Below are 24,542 nucleotides of genomic sequence, written 5' to 3'. Positions count from 1 at the left end.
ACCTTCAGGTTGCAAATATTTACAAGTATCTATTGTAATTATTTTTAATAATAGCGAGCAGTGCCCTATTCCGTCTGCTATAAATCTAAGACACTATCCTGGATAACTGGTTTTCCCTAATAGAGACGATAATTTTGAGGAGTAAGCGATTTATAAGCTGGCCAGCATCACTCTGATTGGTCATTCAATGCAAAAGCGAAATTGTGGATGCAGGCGAATCTATAAATATAGGCGAAATTCTATCTAAAGCTTAACTCTCACACGAAACATGTCGATTTGAAGCTCTAAAATTCTTGAAATTCTATGTTAAGTCGTTTTCGGCATAGAAATCTGCGACTGCCGCAGGGTAAATCTCGAGTTTTAACTTCTAATTTAAATAGGATGAACTCGGTTAATAATGAGAAAAACTTTATCACTTTAACCGAAATCGCAGATTGGTAGAACCATAGATCGCTACGTTACGCATTCACAAGAGAAACTTATCGCTATAAAATTAGCCGCATGCATGCAAAATTTTAACACAAGCTTGGTGAAGAGAAGCTTAAATATCGGAATACTTCACACCAGCAAGCACGTAGATATCACTGAATGTATTTGGACTAATGATATAATTTCGTTAGATACAAGACAAATACAAATGAAGGCTACTAGCGTCTATATTCTGGGTTGCGTGTTCGATTTATAGTCAAATTTCACAAATTTTCATTATATCGAAGAAAGAATGAGAATTGAATTCTCCCTGCAAACGTTATTTTGGTTTCGTCTTGTCGTAAGGGAGTTCCCTTACGATAAGACGTTGGCATTGATACTCTCTTTTTCTGCAGAGAGATACGAAAATACTTCGTTAGTTTTGCATGCGATCGTTTACGAATTTCATTGAAAATGTGTGACAATTTAAGCTATGGTGATAGATCCAGTGAGTTCCGTCAGGGAAGATCCCTCAAAGCGAATCGGATATTCAAGAAGTGGATACATCGACGAGCAGTACTACGCTATCAGACAATACCGAGTTGTCGCGTTGCTTTGGAAATTAAAGCTGGTAGGCTTAGCATTGAACAAAATGCAAAGGTTCAACTCTATCAAACGTTTGTCCACCAGTCCGTGCTCGCATCTCACCCAACACAGTCGAAAATCGTTTGCGGTCGAAACAAAAGAAACAAAGACAATACAGTGCAGTGAACAATAGAGTGTACGGAATGGTCAAATACGATTTAACGAAGCCTGAAACTTGGCCTGCAAGACCGAATTCAATTTGTATAGATTTCAAGCGTTGCAAAGTTAGACCAGCAGCAAAAGAAATTGAAATCTTACTTAAAGAACGAATGCATCTAGACGCTAATAATGTAAGTGAGATTCAATTCAACAAGGCGTCTAACTGTGTGTACATTATGTTCAAACGTGAAAAAGATGCAATTGCATTTGCTTCGGTTAATAACGGGGTGCACAGTGTTGATCATGACAATGTTAAATATAAAATCCCTGTATACATGGTGGACAATGCCATAGAAGTACGCGTGCATGACCTTCCCCCGCAGGCCACCGATCAGTCCGTTCGGGAAATCATGTCGCAGTACGGTGAAGTTCTTTCCATCGAAAGAGAAGTATGGCGGATTTTTTTCCCCGGCATCCGGAATGGCGTGCGAGTAGTACGTATGCAACTACGTAAGGCAATTCCATCTTACATCATTTGTGGTCAAGGTGGGACACATCCGTGTAAAACGCTGATTACTTATGAAAATCAGCTGGTTACATGTCAGTTTTGTGAACAACCTGCACACTACGGTAAACCTTGCACTGAAACTGCGAAAAGAACATCTTCAACCAAAGACAAGGTCAACCGTTCAACATCGAAAACTAGTGAGCGTAGCACTACTGTTTTACCATCAAACCAACCAACAACTGCAACCATTGTACAACAAGGCGCTTCTACAGCAACTAGCAACGAGCTCAAGACTGCGAACAACAAGGAAAACAAAAAGAAGACGGAAATCATCAACAAAACCACCGATGCGGCAATGGAGGACGAGACGAGCCACGAACAAAGTGCTCCTCAACCCTCGCAGCAGAGAAATGGAAGCTCTTCTCCTCCTAGAAAAAGAGTGACAACGAGATCCACTTCAAAAAATTCTTTATTTAAAAATTCGACTAAAGCTTATACGCAAATAGGCTTGAATAAAAATATCTTTTAAATAAAAAAAACGTTTGTCCATCAATTTGATAGACAAATACTATGAGGTTGGTTATACGATGAAATGTTATAATTTATTTCTCTGTACTGAATATTACAAAAATTCTTCGGCACCAGTCAACTAAAATATTTCGAAGCTTCTAAAGATGAACATAATCTTCTATAACACGAACAGGTACAACTTCAAGTCATCAGCGTAAACCAGTCTGAATCCAATGTTGAGTAGTAAAGTAGCATCGTTAAAGAACAGCAAAAACATCAGTGGACCACGGTTACTGCCCTGAGGAACATTATATTTATTCGTTTATCTGTCAGGATTTGACAGAGACTTCCGGTTTCCAGGTATCTTTTGACTGTGCGGTGTACAAATCATCTGCTCACACGTTAATCGGACAGCTCACAAAAATGTCTCTGTCGTTTTGCAGCTAGAAACAACGCCATCAAAAAAGTATAGTTTTGTTCGAGATAATTTATCCGAATGGTACTCGATTACAAAAGTGATACATATATCTACTAACAGCTTAGATTTGTAAACAAAGTTACGACTTGTCGTTCAGTACAGTTTCGTGTACAACGTTTAATGATTGTTAAAGTAATGTAACAGTTCAATTGGTGAACTTTGTGGATTTATTTCTAAGTGGATTCCGTATTTTAAATCGTTCATGAACCAGTCATATTCACGGAGGGCTCTAAAAATTGTAGAATTTAAATACGTTGAAAATTTTGTGGGCCAACAATTATTTTAAAGCTTATGACGAAGAGTTCCGCGTCATGATGCTTTTGCATGCTCCAGTGATACGAACCGGACATTTCCCATGTACGGAGGAAGCGGACATTACCCATGAACGGACCTCTTCCATTCCATTAGGTCATTTTTCTGGGCAATTTTGAGAATTCTAATCCTTAACTAAGTTCATGGCCTCCAAAGGTTAATATTTATTAAATTTTTTATGTTTAATATCGGATTCAACAATTTTAGTCATTCACCAGAGGACTTTGAAATGTTTCCTGAAGTCAAGATTCAAGATTAAATTTAAATTGGTCTCTCGAATATTTTTAAATTCTATGTAAAGCACACAGTTCTATACAATTTTCCTTATTTTACCAAATTTTCTGAATGCTATCATATCATTTTCATTTACAATTAAAATTAAATATCCGTTTATGAGAACAGAAAAATAAAGTCTTGACATTTTGTAGAATTTGGCATTTATGTTTCTACAGACTTCGCAGCCGGTTCTTAGAGTACATAATAAATGCATGGCTAGTACTACGGATCCTACTGATACTAAGAATCCTTCCAGGTCGGGGCTCGAACATTCGACAACTGGTTTGTAAGACCAGTTCCTTATGCATTGAACTATCAACTAGGGACGAAAGTACGGATGAGTACCACCAACATTCATTTTCGATTTCCTTTCGAGCTCGAGAAAGTAGCATAGTTTTTGACATGTAAATAAGGCCCATATCCATATTGCCGATGAACGAAATGAATGGATCAAATAATACCTATGAGTGGTTGAAAAAGTCTCCAATGATTTTAGGGAGTGAGAGAACGGATTTTAAACAATCTTCAGAATTAGTGCACAGCTTGACTATTCATCCAGATCGAGTACGTTCAAACATTATTTCTAATTCCCTTAAATAATATCAAAACAATAATCTGCAACAATTTGCTGATTTCTCAGTTGAATCTGCCTACTAAACATGCTGTATTTTTTTAGTTGAATCAGCCATATTTTGATTGCTATCAACAAATATGACAGTCGATTCCTGTTGCAGTACTCAATACTATTATTGTTGATTTCAACTAGTATTTCTCGAAATTTCAATTAATTTAAACTATTGATGAAGCATTCAACGGAATGTTTTTTTTCAACTAATAAGGACAGATGAGGTTTCAAATAACCAATAATATTCTTAATAGTTTTAAATTTTTTTCTCTTGTAACAACTATATCATGAAATATTTTGTTTCAATTAATATAAATTATAAATTCGTATGCAACTTTTTGCTCCGCCAATTAAGCTAATAGAATCCAAAAATACAAAGTTTGATGTAATCTATTCCACAGTTTATCTGAAAAACACACAGATTATCTGAAAAACACCGATAAAATTCGATCAATAACTGAATTAATGCACACACTAAAACAATGCGCAAGTGATTTTGATTAAGCTATTGATATTTTTCCGAATTATGAAGACAATACCCAAAGTACGCTTTTCCGAATGTTCCCATAATTTCGAAACTTCACAACTGTTCGAAACCGGATCTTCAAAACCAAGGGACAATTATTTATCGTAGCGCAAGCGAAGTGATGTAGTGCTAATTGTTTTTCCGTTAAATACATCATACCGTGCATGACCTTGCCGATAAAAATTCATGGTTGCATACGCAAAATTAATTTAGTCAGCAACTCATCTGCTGGGTTATGAAATTACCAAATCAAATTAAAAATCAACGTGATGTTTTGCAAACGAAAAACGTTTTACTTGGAAAAAAATGGGTTGCCGAAAAACCCGTGTTGAAAATAGCTTTACGTTTCGATTTAATCGTTTCCATTTCTGGATGAGACGACAATTAGATTACGATCGAAATCGAGAAAATTTCAAAGGTCAGGATCGTTCAATTCGGTTCATTAAGGGTTCTCATAAATGTAAAAAAATAGCATGCAAAAAACGTTCAGAATGCAATAATCACTCGCACGGAATGAATATTAATGCTTCAAGGTCACACTGTTTGGATTAAAATGCGTTATTTTTATCTGCATTCGAAATGTTTTGAATCAGATCTTAGTGCTGCATTCATTTTTACAAATTAAACCTAGTTTTTACCAAACATCCTGGTAATTTATAATATCTGCCAACGAGTGTTCAAACCATTGTATCGAACAATGGTTTTAGATGGTAAATATTTCACCTTGGCCGACTCGCCGGATTTGTCAGTGTTTTTTTTGTGAAAACAATTATCACTAAACACTCAAATCTCTTTTCATACGAATTTTATAATGCGAATTTTCAAAGCTATGCAGTTTTCTTGGTTTGTCCCAGAAATCCTCGAAACGTCATTCATTATTCATTCCTTTTCAGGATCAAAGATCATCACATAGAAATACTTTATTTCCTGCGACGGAAAAAAAGTTTTGAAAAGATAAGATAAGATTAAAAAATCAATTACAATGGCTATGTTTACACAAAGGGCATATTAAAGTTGTATACTAGTATGACTGTCATTTCGAAGAGTGCCGCGCGAATGAGTAGTATTTTCTGTTGAACATACTCTGTTCATGCATTTCGAAACATCTTCGGTAGATCATGATTAAGTATTATATTATTTATGATAATCATAACTGCCCTTTTTAAAAAGGCACTATCAGCGATAATATCTTTGAAAATGTCTTTGTCATATGTTGACTGAGAAAATCCGAAGATAACAGTTTTCGTTACATTTTTAAACATTTTCAACTAGGTGATTTCCATTCGTATCCGAGCAGTCGTCCGCGATACACTTGTTGTTTTTTCGCTCCGTATCGGGACGGTATCGATTACAAAACCTCGAGTGCGAAGGTGTTTCCCTAGCAAGGGCTGGAGGAAACATTTTTTTGTTCTCTTAGATCCAGTGGTTGATCGAGTGATAAACACCGGCAGCAGACAGTGGTATACACACTTGCTTGCGACCATTTCTACCTGTCGCTTCAATAGCATCGGCACCAGCAGTGAGTGACTGGATCATCAAGGTCACGCGAGAGAAATAATCCAAGCAAAGGACCAACTCACCCATCAGCTCAACAAACCATACCGGTGAAGTAGTTTTTTTCATTTTATATTTCAACTTTTTTCCTACTTCTCACTATCCTATCTATTTTTTCTATTTTCCTTGATAGTGTGGGAGACTTTGTTTCGCCTGCACAGAAAATATGTCTTCCGATGAGGGGAACCTCGGGGAAGATGATGATAAACCTAGAGATGAGGAACGTTTGGATGAATATCCTGATAGTGATACATCTGAAATGGATATCCCCGCTCCCCCTCTGGGAAAACCACCAATCCGTCAGAAGGTCTATCAGGATGACGGATCGGATGGCCCGTGGGTGGTTTACTTCCGGCCCATAGCTAAATCCCTCAGAGTCCTCAATATTTCTCGAGATCTGACTAAACACTACTCGGCAGTAAAACACATGGACAAAGTATCTCCGAACAAACTGCGCGTTGTCGTGACTGATCTAAAACAAGCAAACGACATTGCTACCAATGAGATTTTCACGAGGGAATATCGCGTCTACGTACCTTCTCGGATGGTGGAGATCGACGGTGTGGTCCACGAAGAAAGTTTAACTGTCGAAGATCTGATGAAGGATGGGATTGGCCGCTTCAAAAATCCCGACCTTCAACCAGTGAAGATATTGGAGTGCAAGCAATTGCACTCTAAATCGACACAAGATGGAAAGTATCATCCATCAAACTCTTTTCGTGTGACCTTCGCCGGTTCTGCACTTCCGAATTACGTTGTAGTGGGAGGGGTTCGTCTACCTGTTCGGTTGTATGTACCGAAAGTAATGCACTGCTCAAACTGCAAACAGATGGGACATACGGCTCAAGTCTGTTGTAACAAACCACGATGTGGTAAATGTGGTGAGGGACACAGAGATGACTCCTGCAGGAAGTCAATCGAAAAGTGTATTTACTGTGGTGAGAATCCGCATGCTCTTTTTGAGTGCTCTAAATATAAGCAACGCGAGGAAAAGCTCAAGCGAACCGTGAAGGAGCACTCCAAACGATCTTACGCGGAAATCCTCAAACGAGCTACTCCACATATCTCTGACAACCCATTCGCTTTTTTGTCGACTGACGCTGATGTTTCAAATGACCCCGACGAAGGACCTTCTTCTGTTCAGCTAGGAACAAACAGGAAACGACCAATTATATCCTCTCCTAAGCTTCCTCGCAAAGGTCTTAAAATACTAGAAACTAAAATATTAAAACGGAACCAAAACAACAATGTCACAGAGCCGAAGCCAATACCTCCTGGATTTCGAAAATCGAATTACAACCAGGAATTTCCAGCACTTCCAGGGACACTGAAAAACCCAAGTGACCCCAAAGCACAACCAGAAAACCCGACAAACGTTGGATTACTGAAACTCTCTGATATCGTGGACTGGATATTAACAGCCTTCAATATAACTGATCCTCTTAAAAGTATTCTAACGGCTTTATTACCAACAGTAAGAACATTTTTAAAACAGTTGACTGAACAATGGCCCCTCCTTACAGCGATCGTATCTATCGATGGCTGAAATACCTACAGAAATCGAGAATATGATCACTATACTCCAGTGGAATTGCAGAAGTATCATCCCAAAATTAGATTCTTTCAAATTTTTGATAAATTCGCGTAACTGCGACGTATTTTCATTGTGTGAAACATGGCTCACTTCAAATATAAACTTTGACTTCCACAATTTCAACATTATACGCCTGGATCGAGGAGACTCCTATGGAGGGGTTCTTTTAGGGATCAAAAAGTGCTATTCATTTTATCGAATTAACCTCCCCTTGATCCCGGGCATTGAAGTTGTTGCTTGCCAAATCAGAATTAGAGGCAAAGATCTTTGTATAGCTTCTATCTACATACCTCCCAGAGTCTCGATAGGGCATCGACGACTTGCAGACATCATGGAGCTTCTTCCCACTCCGCGGTTAGTTTTATGAGACTTTAACTCGCATGGTACGGGGTGGGGCTGCCTATATGATGATAACCGTTCTTCGTTAATTTATGATCTGTGCGACAACTTCAATATGACAATTTTAAATACGGGTGAAATGACACGCAATCCAAGACCGCCAGCCCGCTCTAGTGCGCTGGACTTATCCCTTTGCTCGACATCACTACAGCTAGATTGCAAGTGGAAGGTAATCCCTGATCCCCACGGTAGTGATCACTTGCCGATTTTGGTTTCAATATCCACTGGTGCACAAACACCGACATCAGTCGATATGACATATGATCTCACGAAAAACATCGACTGGAATTCCTACTCGATCGCGGTATCCCAAGCTCTTGAAACGAAACAACCAGATTCGCTTGAAGAAGAATACAAATCCCTAGCTGACTTGATCCTCAACGCCGCGATTCAAGCCCAGACCAAACGAGTACCCAAAACTACAATCACTACGCGACCTTCAACCCCATGGTGGGATAAAGAGTGCTCGGAAATATATACAACAAAATCATCCGCGTATAAAAAATTCGGGAACAGTGGCAAGCGCGAAGACTACGAAAAATATGCATCATTAGAAAAAACCATGAAAAATCTGATTAAAGCAAAAAAAAAAAGGTTACTGGCGTCGGTTCGTCAATGGCCTATCTAGGGAAACATCGATGACCACTCTGTGGAATACAGCCCGTCGTATGAGAAATGCAACCACTAATAACGAATCCGTAGAATATTCAAATCGCTGGATATTTGACTTCGCCAAGAAAGTTTGCCCGGATTTTGTTCGGGAATCGAATACCTATCGCGTCGCGTCCTCTCGATACACTGAAAACGATACCCCCTTTACGATGACGGAGTTTTCTCTTGCCCTCTTATCGTGCAACAACAAACCAGCCTAAAACCACAACTCGTATCGGCCGATTGCAATGCTTTCCTGTATTCGGAAACTGCTGGAAAAAATGATTCTGTTTCGTCTCGATGAATGGATGGAAACAAGTGGCTTGCTTTCAGATACACAATTTGGCTTCCGTAAAGGCAAAGGAACGAACGATTGCCTTGCGCTGCTTTCTACAGAAATTCAAATGGCATTCGCTCACAAGAAGCAAATGGCATCAGTATTCTTGGACATAAAGGGGGCTTTTGATTCAGTTTCCATAAAAATTCTCTCGGAGAAGCTGCACAAGCATGGTCTTTCCCCACTTTTCAACAATTTTTTGCACAACTTATTATCGGAAAAGCACATGTTTTTTACACATGAAGACTTGACGACCTCACGAATTAGTTACATGGGCTTTCCCCAGGGCTCATGCCTCAGCCCCCTTCTTTATAACTTTTACGTCAATGACATCGATGAATGTCTTGAAAATTCTTGCACGTTAAGGCAACTTGCAGATGATGGCGTGGTGTCTATTATAGGATCCAAGTCTACCGACCTGCAAGGACCATTACAAACTACCTTAGACACTTTGTCTACATGGGCTCTAAAGCTGGGTATCGAATTCTCCACGGAGAAAACTGAGTTGGTAGTATTTTCCAGGAAGCGTGAACCTGCACAACTACAGCTTCAACTAATGGGTCAAACCATAGCTCAGGCCTTCACATTCAAATACCTCGGAGTATGGTTCGATTCCAAAGGTACCTGGGGATGTCACATTAGGTATCTGAAACGAAAATGCCAAAAAAGAATCAACTTTCTACGTACAGTGACCGGGACTTGGTGGGGAGCTCACCCAACAGATCTTATAAGGCTGTACCAAACAACGATATTGTCAGTGATGGAGTATGGATGTTTCTGTTTCCGTTCAGCCGCGAAAATACACTTTATCAAGCTGGAGAGAGTCCAGTATCGTTGCTTGCGTATAGCCTTGGGTTGTATGCAGTCGACTCATACGGGGAGTCTCGAGGTACTGGCGGGAATTCTCCCGTTGAAAAACCGTTTGTGGGATCTCTCATATCGACAACTCATTCGATGTAGCGTCTTAAACCCGTTGGTTATCGATAACTTTGAACGGCTAGTCGAGCTTAATTCTCAGACCCGATTTATGACATTGTACTTTGATTTCATGTCTCGTAACAATAATTCTTCTTCCTACAATCCTCACAGTGTTCGTTTCTATGATACTTCTAATTCTACGGTGTTTTTCGACACATCCATGAAAGAAGATATTTATGGAATCCCGGATCACGTATGCCCTCAAGTGATCCCAAATATTTTTAATGACAAATTTAGAGAAGTCGACTGTAATAAAATGTTTTACACTGACGGATCACATCTCGACGGGTCCACTGGCTTCGGTATTTTTAATGAAAATTTCACCGCCTCCTATAAACTCAGTGATCCGGCTTCAGTTTACGTCGCAGAACTAGCTGCAATTCAGTATACCCTTGAGATCATTGAAACTTTGCCCACAGACCACTACTTCATTGTATCGGACAGTCTCAGCTCTATCGAGGCTCTTCGCTCAGTGAAGCCTGGAAAGTACTCGCCGTATTTCCTGGGGAAAATACGGGAACAACTGAGTGCTTTATCTGAAAAATCATACCGGATTACCTTGGTTTGGGTCCCATCACATTGTTCCGTAAGGGGTAATGAGATGGCGGTCTCACTGGCCAAGGTGGGCGCATTACAAGGTGAAACCTATGAAAGACCAATCTGCTTCAATGAATTTTTCAGTCGTTCTCGTCAGCTGGCAAACCTCCTGGAATGATGGATATCTAGGACGGTGGTTACATTCCATTATACCGCAGGTATCGACGAAAGCTTGGTTCCGAGGGTTGGATGTGAACCGGGACTTTATTCGCACAATGTCAAGACTTATGTCCAACCACTCTTTGCTCAAAGCGCATCTTCATCGTGTTGGCCTTAGTGAGAGTAATCTTTGCGTTTGCGGAATCGGTTATCATGACATCGAGCATGTTGTTTGGGTGTGCTCCGAGTATTGCGACGTCAGACTCCAGCTAATTGATTCCCTTCGGGCCCAAGGTAGACCACCTTATGTTCCAGTCCGTGACGTTTTGGCAACCAGAGATCTCCTTTACATGACCTACCTCTATAACTTCCTCAAAGCTATAAACGTGCAAATCTAGTTCCCTCTCTTTCTCTTTCTTTCTTCTACAGTGGTCCTACCCCAAACGAACTAAACACTGGTCAAGCTGAATTGCTGGAAACCATCCATAAATGACACACCAACATCAAAGTACACCAACAAAGCATCCGAGTTTAGTATAGTCTCTTCCTCGTTACAATCTGGAGAACGTCGAGAACCCGGAAATGCAAAGTGTGTTTAAAAGATGCAAGCTATTAATGAATGATTTGTAATATCAAAATATGTTCAAAATCAATACAGTATAGGTCCCACCCTCCTGACACTCCTTTACTAACTCTAGGGGAGCAGGTCGCCCCATAATACGGCTTCCACTCTTTTCCACCTAACAACAAGACAATCGGCCACGTTAAGCTAACGCAAATGAGCCCAATAAAAATTTTATTATAAAAAAAAAAAACTAGGTGATTTTAAAACAAATGTGAAATGACTCCATCGAAAATTTGGATAACAGTAGCGTTTAGGTTTACAATCTGAACAAGGCATTTTTGCTCTTTCAGAGTGTTTTTCATTTCATTGATGTGCACATTTAATATAAAAAATGAAGAAACACTTGGTTTTCGAAGTTAGTTAGTGGCAAAAATGTATCTCTTTTTTTATGTGAACACGTCTTACTTTAACTATTATCGAAATTCGTCTTGTTGAAGAATGGGTAGAACTCGTGAATATCTCGAGTTGTATAAAACGTTACAACATAATTCTTTATTCATGCTATTAGAAATATGATCAGCATATGATTAGTTTTTCAACAGTGTGAGATAACTTTAATAACTTCCAAAATTTACGTTTCGTATTTGACTCATCAGTGCTTCGAGCCCCATGAGGTTGTTCGAGCTATTGATGTGGAACAAGGCAACCAAAATCAGTTCGTGCTCGCATCTAATTAGACACAGTCGAAAGTTGCATACGGTCGAGACAACATAAACAAAGACAGTACAGTGTAGTGAACAATAGAGTGTACGAAATGGGCAAATACGATTTAACAAAGCCTGATACTTGGCCTGCAAGACCAAATTCAGTTTGTATTGATTTCAATGATTAATGTACAGTCAGACCAGCAGCAAATGAAATCGAAATCTTACTTAAAGAACGAATGCATCTAGACGCTAAGGATGTAACTGAGATTTAATTTAACAAGGCGTCTAACTGTGTGTTCATTATGTTTTAACGTGAAAGTGATGCAATTGCATTCGTTTCAGTTAACAACGAGGTGCACAGAGTTGAGTGTGACAATATGTCGCAGTACGGTGATTTTTTTTCCATCGAAAGGGAAGTATTTCTTGGAATTTTTGCTCGGTATCCAGAATTGCATGCGAGTGGTACGTATGCCATCACGTGAGGCAATTCCATCTTACATCATTTGTGGTCAAGGTGGGATACATCCGGGTAAAACGCTGATTACCTATGAAAATCAGCTGGTCACATGTCAGTTTTGTGAACAACCTGCATACTACGGTAAACTTTGCACTGAAACTGTGATAAGGACATCTTCAACCAGAAACAAGGACAACCGTTCAGCAACGGTAACTAGTGAATCAAGTACTTCCTCAAAAACGCTTCTAGCATCAAATCAACAAGCAACTGCAATCAGTGTTCAACAAAACGTATCTACGGCAACTATCAACGAGCCTAAGACTACGATCAACAGTGAAAACGAAAAGAAAACTGTAACCACATACAACACCGACGAAGAAGCAATGAATGATTAGATGAGCCACGAACAAATGTCCCTCGATCCTTGTTAGATGGAAATGGAAAAAGGGTGACAATGAGATCCTAGAAAAAGGGTGACAACGAGATCCAATAGCCAAAAACAATATTTTCATGTAACAAAAACATGGCTCAATCGGTCACGTAAAGCTTGTACGCGAAAAAGGCCTGGATAAAAATTTTTATTGAAAAAAAGACAACCAAAATTTCTAAAGATCGCCATGCTATTGAATTGAACTATTACACGCGGTTTTTCATATGTGTTTGTTATGCGGATTTTTGCCTTTCTCATATAGAAAGGTTATGCAATCACTGTGAAAACCAACTTTTGAACCGAGGCCCGGAGGGCCGAGTGTCATATACCATTCGACTCAGTTCGTCGAGTACGCAAAATGTCTGTGTGTGTGTGTGTGTGTGTATGTGTATGTAACTTTTTTTTGCACAAACTTTTCTCGGTGATGGCTGAAGCGATTTTCACAAACTTAGATTCAAATGAAAGGTCTTGTGGTCCCATACAAAATTCCTGAATATTATTTAGATCCGACTTCCGGTTCCGGAATTATGGGGCAAAATGTGCAAAAAAATGTGAAAATAAGTGCACTAACTTTTCTCGGAGATGGCTGAACTGATTTTCACAAGCATAGATTCATATGAAAGGTCTTGTGGTCCCATAAAAAATTCCTGAATATTATTTGGATACGACTTCCGATTCGGGAGTTATGGAGTAAAATGTGCAAAATAAAGAAAATATGTGTTCTAACTTTTCTCATAGATTGCGCGACCGATTTTCACAAACTTAGGTTCAAATGAAAGGTCCTGTGATCCCATGTATAATTCCTGAATTTCATGCGGATCCGACTTCCGGATCCGGAAATATAGGGTAAAGTGCGTTAAAAATTGTATACCATCACTTAAAATGAGGAAAAACCTAAAAACAATTTCTAAATCGACCTCAAATCTTTTCCAATTGATAGTTTTTATCAGTAGACGGCCAAACAAACCGATTTCGGTTATTCTTTTAAGAATCGAAGAAAATTTTTTTGAAGAATGCCACAGTATTATATAAAGACTGACCCAGAAAGTATGGACGCACTTTGATTTCGCTGTAAATAATTCACAAGTGTAAGATATTCAAATTTTATTCGATATACTGATAATATTATACTAAAACAACAGAGTATTATTCTCAACATTTGCTACTTAGCCATAGTGGACTAGCTGGCGCACCTTCTTGCGAACGTTCCTCATTAAATTCCGTGCAGACAAGTTTTGACACTTTTTTCCAATCTTTTTCGAACTGTTGAATGGTTTTGGCTGCCGAGACATGTTTCCTAATATGTGCCATCGTTAATGCCCAAAACTCCTCAATTGGTCGAAATTGTGAGCAATTTAATGGATTCATGTCTTTTGGGACGAAAGTGACATTTTTGGTAGTATACCATTCTACCGTTGATTTCGAGTAGTGGCAAGAAGCAAGACCTGGCCAGACGACAACAGGATCCTTGTGGCTTCGAATCGTGGGTAGAATTCGTTTTTGTCCTTGATTATATTTCGCTGTTCATTGAAGCAGTGGTGATGAAGAGTTTCGAAATATTACCGCAGCTACAAATTGCTTGCCAGACCATAGCTTTCTTACTAAATTTTTCTACTTCAATCGATGTCTCGGACTGGTTTAATACTTGCCCTTCTCGCACTGTATAATATTGTGGTACCGGCAAGTTTCACGTAGGCTTCGTCTTCTATGATTATGCAGTTAAAATTTCCATCAAGAATCGTATTGTACAGCTTTCGAACCCTCGGCCTGATCGATGCTTCTTGTTTGGGACTACGAATAAACAACTGCACAAGTGGTTAGAGAAGAGTGTAAACAACAGAACGCAGTCATGAATATTGACAGATTCTGAACCATTGCGAAATGGGAGCGGTTTTTGGTTGCGTCCATACTTTCTGGGACAGTCTTTATGATAGTATGATTGATATGAGAAAGGCATCATTACACCACTAGGTAGCTAAAAATAGGTTTTTAGGTTTTATATTCAGAACCAAATATAAACACTTTTTTTCTCAGTATACACTTTCTTCATATAGTCCAAATAGTTACCTGAAACATTGCCGAGAACACCAAATCAATCTACCGTATATAGTTTTTTGAAAATGCGGCGCAAGTATAAAACTTTTCATCAAACTACTATGAAATAGAATGCAATTTTGTTTGTATAGAGTGGATTTTTCTCTTGATGTGTTGTCCTACTTACTTTGCAGCCGATTCATAACTATTACGAGGATTGAACACTCAGCTTCTCACAGCAATATCTGCTTAGAGACCTACACCATTCAAAAGCAGCAAATCTGTCGAAACTTTTCTTCCACATTTGTGTTTCCAATCGAATTTTTTTCCCTACAACTCACATCTTCCAGCTTTCAGTAGTACTATTTTCAGTTCATTTACACCGTCGAGCTTATATCGCTTTTCTTCTCGAATACATCCCCTGGCTAATTGAGCTGCGTGCATTTGTTATTATTTCTTTATATTCATGCCATTTCACTCAACCCATCTTGTTTACTTAACAGTTAGACATAAAGGGAATATCACAAAAATCTTCTTGAATGCTTGCTCGTTTATCACATTGATCATCGGCGTATTTCTCACATAGTTACAAGTAGGAACGGATGTATTGTTTGGGATTCAACAAACAACAGCATATATTTCAATCTATACATACTAACACGAATTTCAGGGGGACAATCAAACCAGTTATCATTTCGCTAGTTTCTAAGTTCACAACAAACGACAACTGTTTTATGTAGAATATACAGGAACAAGTCTGCTAGGTTGAACCGGACAAAGTTGAAGTTCAGCAGGCAGGGATAACCCTACTGACGTCCGGAACACAAATGCACCGAGAATTTATGCCTTTATCCACACTAGACCCGAAATGAATGCAAACATTAACACACGCACACTTTGCTCAACTGCCTGACCGAAGATCTCCGATATTTCACCTACATTCTTCCTAATTTAGAATGCTGGTTTTCTTCGTTCACTGAGAGTGAGTACATAGTGACGTTGCGCTCATGAAGCGTTTGCGTTTTGCATTCGCATCAGAGACGAATAAGCAGGTAGTGAACACGATTCTGTAACTTCGGTCATGACTCTGACAAAAATTAATCTGTTAAAATCAGCACCGTATCTGCTCTGATGTCACCAACCGGGTATCTGGTACGGTCTCTATGCTGACGCGTTCATGATCCTGATTCATTTATTCACTTACAAAACGATTCGTTTACTCTTAGGAGGATATTAGCATGAAAAGGATTGAGCAATAAATTTGAGCATACCAAGTATTGAAAGAAAAATTACTGATTTATGAATGTTTCAAATCTGGAGACTATTCCGTTATTTCGAAAAATGAACAAATAAGTGCTTGCTGTCAAAAGTACTATCTAGTTTTATTTCCACTGTGCAGTAAAATGACAGCCACTCACTTCGGACGGATGCATAAACATAGGACTACTATGCAGCGCTCGGTATGAAGTCGTGTACTGTTAAACGAAGGCATTCTCAACCGATCGCAAAAGTTGCTCTCGTTTTCTCTCTTTCTCTCGAAGCATTCAGAGTCGAAGTCAAGCTTGATGGGATGTTATCGTCGTGCTGTTCTCCGTCGGTCCTAACCGAAAAGAGTTCACTTCGTTCAAGGCAAACCCTAGTGTGGAATGCGAAACCCACCGAAGATGTGCGAATATTTACCGATTTCAATTGTGTTGCTGTATTATGATAGCCTAAAACTACAGCTGACTTTTCCTCTTCGTCTGACAGAAATTTTTATACCTTCGGACTAACTGATGATCTCTATATTACGTGTATTTCTAAGCATTTTAGTGTAAATTATAGGCGGATTCAGGCTTCATTTCTGTATAAATCACATTTCTATAGATCGATGGACAATCAAATTTCATAAAGCTACCTGTAACTTCCAGCCAATAAATAAATCGAAAAAATATTCATAATGTAAGGTTTTAACGGCATAACTCCGAAAGTGCTTAACAGATTGCTATCAAACTTGGCACATGTACTTCTTGCTCTTCAGAGATGGTTATAAGAATATTTTTATGGGAGGAGGGAGCGTAGTAAGTGTCCTTAACAAAAATTCATGAAATTTGACAAGAACTGATTTTTTACGACCATGCAAACATTTTCCATATCTTAGATATGATATATATAGGGGAGTGGATGCAGCAAGTGCCTTTAAAAAGGGGGATGTAATGGCATAACTCCGAAAGTACTGAACGGATTGCTAACCCACTTGGCGAAAATTAATTTTGCTGCGCAGTTCTGGCGCATCAATCTAGTTGATGATTAATCATAAATTTACAAGAACTATGAATCGGTGGGATACGTATAAAATTTGGTTGGGGCTCTTATAATCCTGTAAGACCTATCATTTGAGTCTGTTATTTTTTTTTAATCGGCCGAACCATCTATGTTCAAACGAAGTGAGTGTTTTTAGAACTATTTCCGGAACCAGGAATAAAGGACCGGTATAACTGAAGTGAGATTATTTGGTCATCTGTTAGAAAGACCTGCAAAGTAGAGAAATTTAAGAATACATTTTAACATAAAACTAATTTAAAAACACACAAATCAACGAATACTTTTTTATCTAAAGTGTTTTCATTTATAGCTAAATCCATTCAAATCGGAGTAGCAACCTCTGAAACAAATAAGTGCATATTTTTCAATGTTTTATGCACAAAAAAGTTTTTTTTGTTATTCCGAAACCTAACCGATTTAAATCAAAAACAAAAAAAAATCATTGAGCAATAATCAATTTGAATCAAAGTTTGTGAAAATCGCTTGGGCCATCTCTCGAATGATTTCTTATTTTTGTTACACACAGGCATTTTGCTATCTCAACGAACCGTTTCGAATTGTATATGACAGTATAGTCGGATTTCACAGTGATCTGTATTAACAGTTAATTTTGCTGATACCACTCTTGAAGTACCAAAACCTCTAAATGGCTGACCAAAATCCCTAAACGGTAAACCCTTTCAAGGTAAAAACAAGTAATATTTTCTCACACTGAGTGACAAACGATTGAATAGCCGGTTTTTCTTTCCGTATTTGACTGTTAAAGAGTCTGTTCAAGAGTTGTAGCTTCATAACAGCGCAAACCGTTTGTCAAAATGTCACCAGTCTTATTAATTATCCTACGTAATCGTTCTAATCTGAGTAATAAAAACTCAATATCCTGCAATTTCACAACTTCTTCAGACCTCACGAGTCAGAGCTTCACTCAACACAGTAATGGCAAAGCTGGGTTGTTACGAACAAAAGTCAAAACCGAAACACTTGAAACTCAGAACGAATTCGCACCAAATCCGAGCGAAGCTGAAAACTAAAATGAATCAACTCTGCGCGAAATCTTTTTTTTCTGCCTTTATGGGTTACTCTGGTCGAAGGTGGAGGTTATAAGTCTCCACACTTTCCATACCGGACGAACTAGGCTATGGTGCCACTAGTAACGAAGGAGGAAACAGGCCTATCATTGATATGTTCCCTGTAGCATTTAACCCAAGCGACAAATTTCTTTACGGTAACCAATTTGCAACGAAAAATAGAAGTATCTTCTATTGCAAGTTCGCTAGAAAATTTGTCCCTTGGACAGGAAATGTGCTTTGTCCGGTAACCAGTAAATCATTGAGTCGTGCGCCTGTGTCGTATGTGGTATTTTGTCATCCTGCCAATTGCTTTTGTTTTTCAATGTCTTCGTTAGTGAAACTTCGAAAAATTTCGTATTGTATCCGCTCCGGGCTTGGTTACCCTACTTTCCTATATAATCTTTTATGTCTGAAACAATACTTACTTTAATTATCTAGAAATGATATCGAAATGTTTGGTCTACTAAAACTAATTTGTTTCTATCTTTGTCGTATTTTTTTGTATTTTTTTCCATCCAAACAGCAGGATATGATCGATGAGTGTGTGGAGCACTAGCGTGGAACTGACTGAAAACAACGAATATCAGAGGAAATACTAAGCAATCTAATCTACATTCAACATGCAATCACATTACTAGGTGTGCAGATCTTGGACGATACTGTCCACGCTGTTTGCAGCTCCCAGACATAACAGAGAGGATTTGATTCCATTCCTCTTTCTGAGCCAAAGGACAGGGGAAACAGAAATATAGATTTAATATACGTTGCAATCTATGCATACATGCATACTATCAATCATGGGAGATTTCATTATCATATTTAATTTCTTCCACAGATCAGTGGGCAGTATCCGTTCTGTCATAATCATTGCAATGTGCTGAGCAGTTTTCTGGTTCTTTGAGAAATATATTGAGTATTTTATTAATCGTATTTCCGTGCTGAGTGATGAAGTTAGAGTAAGAAAAAAATAAAGTATTGTGATAAAGGAAACTACAACATATTCAATCGACAACATTGCTGCCTGCAACAAGAATTACATGTATTTCGTATAGAAATACTAGGTGTTAAAAGACAAAATGGTCTACGTGAATCGTACTATTCCAGAAACACACATCTCAAACTTTCAGTTAGAAGATGACATCTGTGTCAAAGTTAGAGGATTTTAACCCCCCCTTCATCTGAGAGTGTATTTACATCTGTTCGAATCATTTTCGTCGTCATTGTAATGTGTCATAACATTAGTGCCGACACCGAACCGGATCGGAAAGATTTGGAAGTTGCTTCACGGTTCATAGAATGTCAATTTACTCTTATTCCTAGCTCAGAACTCTTATTCCTAGCTCAGAACGAGTGTGATATATTAATATCCACCTCAACTGCATCAAGTTAACCCAAATTGGTGAACAATTCCAGACATAAGAATGCTTGAAGCCACCGAATGACCTGTTGTCTATTTTAAGCACTATTAGTTATATCCACTCATCCACTAGTCATTACATTTATAACGATCGATCTCGGTATGGTCCGACTGTGTCCAACTTCTTTACCTTATAAGAAGTGTAAATTGAATCCCACCCCCATCCACCAAACGGGAGTATGCGCCCTGTGCTTCATCATTCAAAGCCTAGGGAATTCTGCGCGAAACTGCGAGTAGTGCGTAATTGTACCAACAATAAACTCATTGGTCAAGTCACCCCATTATTCAGTTAATCACTAAGCTTACAATAGATGAAGTTCGATGTAAACGAAACCAATATCTTTCAACTAGACAATAAGAAGTAATATCACAGCCGAATTGGTATGATAATCGAATGAACTATTTTTATCAAAGCCAATGAACTAATGATATAAAGATTAGCTCAACTAAGAAATCATGCGGTTTTATTATTCTGGTAAAATGTTTGTCCTAATTGGTAAAATGGCGACTAATTGCTATAATTTTTGTCTTAGTTATTAATCGTTATTTTAAGCTCCATCAAAATCCATGATTTCCTTGCTCATAAAATCAATTTTCTCTATCTCTCGTATTATTTATTTTCTTATTGATCGCATGTTTTGTTTGTATCGTAAGTTTTCGCCAAAATGAGATAATATATAAGATATTTTATGTAAAATTCTTTTTCATAGAAACATGATTCACTCATATTTAGAATGTATAGCATTAACTGCTTAAATTTATAAAAAATTACTAACACAATGTTTCGATTGTGGACAAAGAGCGTTGAATGACGTGTTTCCGGAAACGTTTAGGTTTTTTGTTGATACTTTCAGAGCTATTCTTATTTTGTAGAAATCACTAAGTACTAAAACTTGAAACATCGTATCATATTTCAAACATGTCTTTGAAATATACACTAAAAACCTCACGACCATAATTTGTCTATCCCGATTGAATCCTTCGAGCTCATTTGGAGCAATAAAATGTAACACTCAGACTAGAGATGGTCGGCTCTCGGGTATTTTTCTTCGAAACTCGATCCAAAAAAAATTGTTGGTCGGTTGCGGGTCGGGTACGGGTAAATTTTTTTATTTTTCAACGGGTACGGATTGGATTCGGGTTTGGAAGAAAATATATTCTCGGTTTTGGGACGGGTACAAGTAATATTTTTTTAAATTTTCGATCAGGTATCGGGTTCGGGTTCAAAAAATTGCTTACCCGACCATCTCTAACTCAGACTCATTTTTAAAAACAGTGCGTACCATCCAAATCCATCTCTCATATTTGCTTCCGAACACACAAAAGAATTGTATTAGCTTGAAATAATTAATACATCGATATTATTGCTCTTTCCTAACTTCCGTTAAAAATATTAAAAAGTACTCAAAATAAGGTGAGAGTGATTGATTAATAACAATTTTTCCGGTTATGCACACACTTAGCTATTTTTACTCAAACTTCTAAGCAAAAACAAGGGGAGTGGGATATGCCAAGGAACTAAAAGCATAAATATTTTTTGTTGTTGCTAAATGTTTTAGCAAAACATGAAATACCGAGGTTCAAAAGAACTGTTGTACCGTGTATGTATGACATGTTCTAAAAAGTCGATTTCCAACAGGAAACATGCATTCCTGTTAACACCACATCTCGACGTTTCATGCCTTTCTAAGGTATCTGATATCAAAAACAGAAATTTTCGATTTTTGAAATTTGAGAGATTCCATGAGAAATCGGTGTAACCTTTTATGTGAATGTCCACTACATGGAACAGATATGCATTGAGCCAAATATAAGGCAGAGTGTCAACTATGTTATACCGATAAAACATCAATCAAATTCAAATTTTTATCTTTTCAATTATGCTTTATTTTGCGGAAAGTTAAATAAAAAAAACAAAGTAATACATTTGATTTGTAGTTTTCGGCAATGTTGTCATTGTTGCCAACAGGAAGTTGGTTTTCTTTCATTTTTATTCGTCACTAATATGTTTTGAAAAGTTCGACAGCTTATATTAATATTATTTTATCTTTTCTGATAGAAAAAACACGAACAAAACTAATTAAATTTTCGGACAATCATCCGTAACTTTTTTGAACCCGATTATATCATCATAATATCAATTTAATGTTGTAGTCGAAAGACTCTGTATCCTTTTTGTTTTTGGATACGTAAATTTTGACATTGTATTCAGGATAAATTTTTTTTTTAATTCCACAACTATCCAAAATTTGTGGCGTATTGCGAAACCAAAATGTAGATCAAATTCATTTAGTTGCTCGGACTGAGGACAGCGAAATCGCAACAATCTGTCTTTTGACAACGATCCTCATTCTAACCAGTACCAAAAAGGATTGTGAATCATAAACATCAATATTATACAGTACAACCTATGATTATGAAGGCGAATGGGATTAAACATTCAATTGGCGTAGAGTTACAATGAATCACGAATGAAGCTTCAATATATTTCATGAAATTGAGTTGTTAAAAAATCCATTGAAATTAAACGTTTGTTATTATTGAATAGCTTGGAATTCTACTTACCAACTGAGAAAACTACACAATACCCGCCGTCGTATTCACTAACACACATACACCAGTAATCACACAAAACAAGTTCTCTTTCTATTCTGATTGGCACTAAGACATTCCTGTTGAGAAAATCTGGACATCCGCCGCTTTCACAGCTCACCGTACATCCACATTGATCCGAAAAGTGAAAATTCCCCACAAATTTTCCACCAGACCTAATCCAATAAAAAAATCAATTTACGATCGTTTGCACTGCGCTGAGAAAAGTGCATTTGCATTGTTTGCACGAATAGATACTTTTTTCACATATTAAACTCGTTCCGTCGAACCGTGTGTAGCTTGCACTAGATATTTTCTCATCTTATTCCAAAACTTCACAATACGCGTAAAGATTTGACGAACCGAAAATATATAACCACTCATTACCGACTCGAGCAGGAGACTAAAACCATTGAGAATGAACGGAACTCACAGACCACAGTACGGGACCACGATGTAAAATAACTGGTGGCGATATAAGACATTTTTGGTTGTGTTGGTAATTTTCTCATGAAATTAACTATGACGCGCCAGGATTCAAGCATGTAAACATAAATAAACGACCAGTTCAAATCGGGATTTCACTCCTAAGTTACTCCGGTTGTCGCATAGCCTGACGAATCTTTGGCACTAATTGAAAATCTGGACATTTTTTATCAAGGGCTTGCAAGATAACGTTGTTGTTTAACCCATAATGAATACATCTTGGCTTTACAGTTCCTTATCGATCAAACAATGTCTGGCTGTGAATAATAAAAATAAACCAGTTTTTTCTAATAACCGGGTTCTTTGGTGCTCGATGATATTAATTAGACAGACTATTTTCTCGAACTCAACGATTGAAGCATCCCGATACAAAACACCGCATTTTACTGTCAATATTTTCGCAAACAGAACCAACTCTAAATATTTTCATTAAACCAAATCACACAACGTCACTTGTTTATATTTTTTTCTTCTTTACGTCTTTCTGTTATTCCAAAATAAAATGACAACCGCACTAATACATAGAAAAACGTGATCACCAGTGTATTTTACATCGTGGTACTGGACGCTTGCTATTCCTTCTGTATGGATGTGTATGTGCAATAGAAAACCGTTGTCAAAAATACACACTGCGATCCTTTTATCTATTAGTAGGTAAGAACAAGTTACGTATATTCCCTCTCAGCAAGCTGTTCTATTTTGTTGGTCGTTGAGCGCTTGTTGAACAACATAGTGCACGAAATAATCATTCAGTTTGCTGGGTCGGTTTGTTGTTTTTTCTCTTGCAAAAATAGTATCAAAATTAGGTGTTGAATTATCTTCATATAGAAAGAAAATTCGTTGTTATTCTACGTGAAGTAGAAGAATTGTACATGTATGTAGTGTTAGTTAAAAAAAAATAAATGGAAAAAACTTCACAAATTCTCCAGTAAACCTAGTCCAACGGGGCTCCAACTCCTCATATAAAAAATGATTCAACAATGGACCTCTGTCTGTCGGGTTTGTTGAACGAAAATAATGGTATCCGGGTCAACGGTCTTTTTCAAAATCGCAAGCGAAGGTTCAGTGTTGGCCTTCCGTTGACCGATTGATTGAACGTTCCTTGGAACAATGATCCAACATACTGGACCAACGAAGGACCACTGTTGAACGTTTTCCTCTAAGAGGGTTACGGCCTACTGTCACCAGCGTTGCCAGGTCATTTTTCCAAAAATCTGTATTCGGCGCAAAAATCTATCTGTACCATATCGGTATCAGAATCTCTTTAACATAAGTGCCAGGAAAATGTGATATCTGTATTGCGGTATAGAGGTCTAAAATCTGTATAAAACCGAGAAATCGGTATACCTGGCAACGTTGACTGTCACTGTACCTCAGAGAAGCCAGATCTGCAGTTTTGTCTGTAAATCTGCAGATATCGTGCGTAGTGTGCAGACTTTTGAAAATCGAGGTTTTACTTTTGAAATAGCCGATCCCTGTTTTTTTTTCGCTCGCCAAATCAGTTTAGCGCAAGAGGCAAATCACTCTAAACTTTGTCTGAACTCAAACAAGTTTTACCGGGAGTAAAAAAGTTTAGCAGGGATCTCGCTGGATTAGAATGGGATTAGAGAAGTTTAGCCGATATCTGGAAAAGCATTATTTTGACATAAGAAGCCGTAAACGTGGAAGCAAAGTTGCCAGATATTTTTATAGAAAACTGTATTGCTTTGTATAAAAAATCTGTATTTATCTGTATTCACTAATGAAAGGAAATTTCGGAAAAAAATGATGTTTAAATATGTTATTCCATTAGATTACTGTTAATGAATGGCAAATGCAAGAAGCATTCCTTTATATCGTAAGTCCTTGCCGCACTGACAAGAGCATTTAACGACGAAATTTAAT

At 37.9% G+C, this 24,542-nt stretch overlaps 1 protein-coding gene across 7 annotated transcripts in view; it reads right to left on the bottom strand.

The window, feature by feature from the left end:
* The window catches only part of LOC131437650 (unconventional myosin-IXAb), a 125,513-nt gene extending 102,955 nt beyond the window's left edge, over window positions 1–22,558 (bottom strand). For 4 of the 7 annotated variants that reach the window (XM_058607133.1, XM_058607136.1, XM_058607135.1 and 1 more), the window contains exon 1: window positions 22,146–22,558. The gene's annotated coding sequence lies outside the window, so the exon portion shown is untranslated. Of the gene's footprint in view, window positions 1–14,822; window positions 14,956–14,976; window positions 15,727–22,145 lie in introns of those variants that run through there. The other 3 variants (XM_058607131.1, XM_058607130.1, XM_058607132.1) reach the window with 3 other exon arrangements.
* Between the last annotated feature and the right edge of the window lie 1,984 nt (window positions 22,559–24,542).

This window comes from Malaya genurostris, chromosome 3 (genome assembly GCF_030247185.1).
Source record: "Malaya genurostris strain Urasoe2022 chromosome 3, Malgen_1.1, whole genome shotgun sequence".
Classification (NCBI taxonomy): Eukaryota; Metazoa; Arthropoda; class Insecta; order Diptera; family Culicidae; genus Malaya; species Malaya genurostris.
Note: the sequence above shows the minus strand (reverse complement) of the source record. Positions and strands in the feature narration are given on the sequence as shown.